This window comes from Ursus arctos, chromosome X (assembly GCF_023065955.2).
Source record: "Ursus arctos isolate Adak ecotype North America chromosome X, UrsArc2.0, whole genome shotgun sequence".
NCBI lineage: Eukaryota > Metazoa > Chordata > Mammalia > Carnivora > Ursidae > Ursus > Ursus arctos.
Window position 1 is genome coordinate 63,636,391 of NC_079873.1, and position 3,155 is coordinate 63,639,545.

The following is a 3,155-nucleotide window of genomic DNA, read 5'->3' on the forward strand; positions in this document are numbered from 1 at the left end:
GGCTTCCCACTGGGCAGGGAGCCTGATGCAGGGCTCGATCCCGGGACCCGGGGATCATGACCTGAGCCAAAGGCAGACGCTTAATGACTGAGCCACCCACGTGCCCCAAGAAGATTTTCTTCTTTTTCTGTTTTTTTAATGTTTTATATTAATCAGATTAATATAGATTGCTAATTTCATTTGGATATCATATATGAACCTCTTGGTAACCACAAATTCAAAATCTATGATAGATGTACAAAAAAAGAGAAAGAAAGTCAAACATAATTCTGTAGAAACTCATCAATCACAAAGAAAGAGAGCAAGAGGAAAAGAAATGAAATGAGAAGAACCACAAAAATAATCAAAACACAATAAAATAGCAATAAGTATACAACCATCAATAATTACTTTAAATGTAAATAGCTTACATGCTCCAATCAACAGAAATAAGGTGGTGAAGTGGATAATAAAGAAGTCCCATCTATATGTTGCCTACAAGAAACTCACCTTAGACCTAAAAATGCATTCAAACTGAAAATTAAGGGATGGAAAAATGTTCACCATGCACATGGAAGCAGGAAAGAAAAAAAAGCTGGGGTAACAACACTTATATAAGATAAAATAGACTTTAAAACAAAAACTGAAAAAAATAAAACAAAGATTGTAACAAGCGACAGGTGGGCATTATATAACGATAAATGGATCATTTTTAAAAATATAAACAGTTTATTTACTCTAAACGGTAACACAGGAAAAATGACATATAAACACAAAGGAAATGGAGTGATGAAGAGAAGCTGGCTGACTTTGGATTTGAGGCTCATGAGCAACATAACCCAAATTCTGTGGAGAAAGAGGAGGGAAGGAGGCCAGCTGGAGCCTAAGTGTAGCTCTAAATAGTGGAAAGCATCCTGGCATCAGCAAACAAAGGAAACTAGCTCTTGGGGGCTCATTGATGTATAAAAGTTTTTAAATTTTACAGCTGTTGAATACTAACATTAATATTAAAATAAAAAGAAGTTATACATAACAATTAAAAATACAAAAGACTAAAGGAAGAGACCCTGTATGAAAAACAAGGTAATTCAGTGAATTGAGAACTGTGTACCAGTGGTGGAAATGAACAATGGCACTTCTCAACCCTCCTCAGGTGACTAGTAATTGTACAGAGCAATGTTAAATTTCAAAAATGTTGTAAATAAGTTCTTGCCAAGTCAATCCCTTCCTTCTTTTGTTGTCACAAGGTCACCACTTATGAAGGTGTGAACATCTTGGCTTATGCTCAAACCCTCTTCTCATACTACAGTCTGTTTTGGCAGTAAATCCTGTAGGTCTCTGTTTGAGCTGGATCCTGGATATTTGGTCCATTTAGATGTTTCTAAATTCTTAACAAGATCTGCTTAATTGTGATGGCTGGTCTCCAGGCTTTTTCCTCAAAGATGAACAGGCACACTAAGTCTGATGGGTACACATTGCAGTGAAACAGTGATGGTTCAAATTTGTATTTTGGGGGTGAAGATGGATAATCATCTTTGAAAAGCATCCATAGTTTAAACAAGCCTCCTTCCCATGGAGTCTCTTTCTTTCCTAGAATGCTGCACTCCTAGTTCATGAGGCTTATCATGGCATTGGGATTTTCTGTTGGGACAGCCACAAAGCCAAACAAGGGGTCCTTCTTCCAGGCTTTCTTCTCCTGGGTGAGTCTGCTGAAGGTGATCTCCAACATATTCAAAGTCCCTTGGGCAGCCAACACATGGTAAGAAAGATGGATGAGGTGGCAGCAGTGTTCCCTTTGGCTTAAGACTTCACTCCCAAGCCTACTTTGTGGCCAAAGGGTCAATTTTACAAGAGGATATAACAATTGTAAATATCTACACACCTGACAGTGGAGTGCCTAAATATATAAAACAGATATTAATGGACATAAAGAGAGAAATTGATGGTAATTTGATAAGAGTAGGGGACCTTAACACCCCACTTATATCAATGGATAGATCATACAGACAGAAAATCAATAAGGAAATGATGTCTTTGAATGATGCATTGGACCACACAAACATAACAGATATATATAGAACATCCCATCCAAAAACACAAATACACATATTTTCAAGCACACATAAAACATTCTCCAGAATACATCATATAATAGGTCATAAAAGAAGACTCAATAAATTTCAGAAGATAGAAATCATACTATGCATCTTTTCTGATCACAACAGTATGAAACTGGAGATAAATCACAAGAAAAAGACTAGAAAAAAACACAAACATGTGAAGATTAAACAAAATGATAGTAAATAATCAATGAGTCAACAAAGCAATAAAAAATTAAAAATACATGGACACAAATGAAAATGAAAACAAAATGGTCCAAAATCTTTGGAAGATAGTAAAAGCTGTTCAAAGAAGAAAGTATACAGCAACAGAGGCCTACCTCAGGAAACAAGAAGCTCAAATAAATAATCTAGCCTTACACCAAGAACTAGAAAAAGAAGAAGAATCAAAGCCCAGGGTGAATAGGAAAGAGGAAATAATAAAAATCAGAGCAGAAATAAATGTCACAGAGACAAAAAAAAAATGGTAGAAAAAAATCAATGAAATCACAAGCTGGTTCTTTAAACAAAATTGAAAAATCCTTAGCCAGCCTCATCAAGAAAGAAAGAAAGAAAGAAAGAAAGAAAGAAAGAAAGAACCAAACTAATGAAAATCAGAAATGAGGGAAATAACAAAAGGTACTACAGAATTATGAAGGATTATAAGACAGTACTGCAAAATGGTATATGCCAAAAATCTGGAAAACCTAGAAGAAATGGTTAAATATTTAGAAACATGCAATCTTCCAAAACTGAATCAGGAGGAAACAGACAATCTGAACAGACAGATCACAAGTAATGAAATTGAATCTATCAAGAAATAAAAGTCCAAGAGCAGATGTATTCACAAGTGAATTCTACCAGACATTTAGAGAAGAGTTAATGCCTATTTTCAAAGTATTGCAAAAAATAGAAGAGAAAGGAAGCTTCGAAATGCACTCTACAAGGCCCACGTTACCCTGGTAACAAAACCAGACAAAGATATCACAAAAAAAGAAGAAAAAAAAAAAGGAAAAGAAAAGTACAGGGTAATATCCCTCATGAACATAGATGCAAAACTTCTCAATAGAATATTAG

The 3,155-nt window shown here is 35.2% G+C and overlaps 1 pseudogene; it reads right to left on the minus strand.

Moving 5' to 3' along the window:
* Positions 1–1,234: 1,234 nt before the first annotated feature.
* LOC113242109 (SUMO-conjugating enzyme UBC9-like) lies at positions 1,235–1,714 on the minus strand (annotated as a pseudogene).
* Between the last annotated feature and the right edge of the window lie 1,441 nt (positions 1,715–3,155).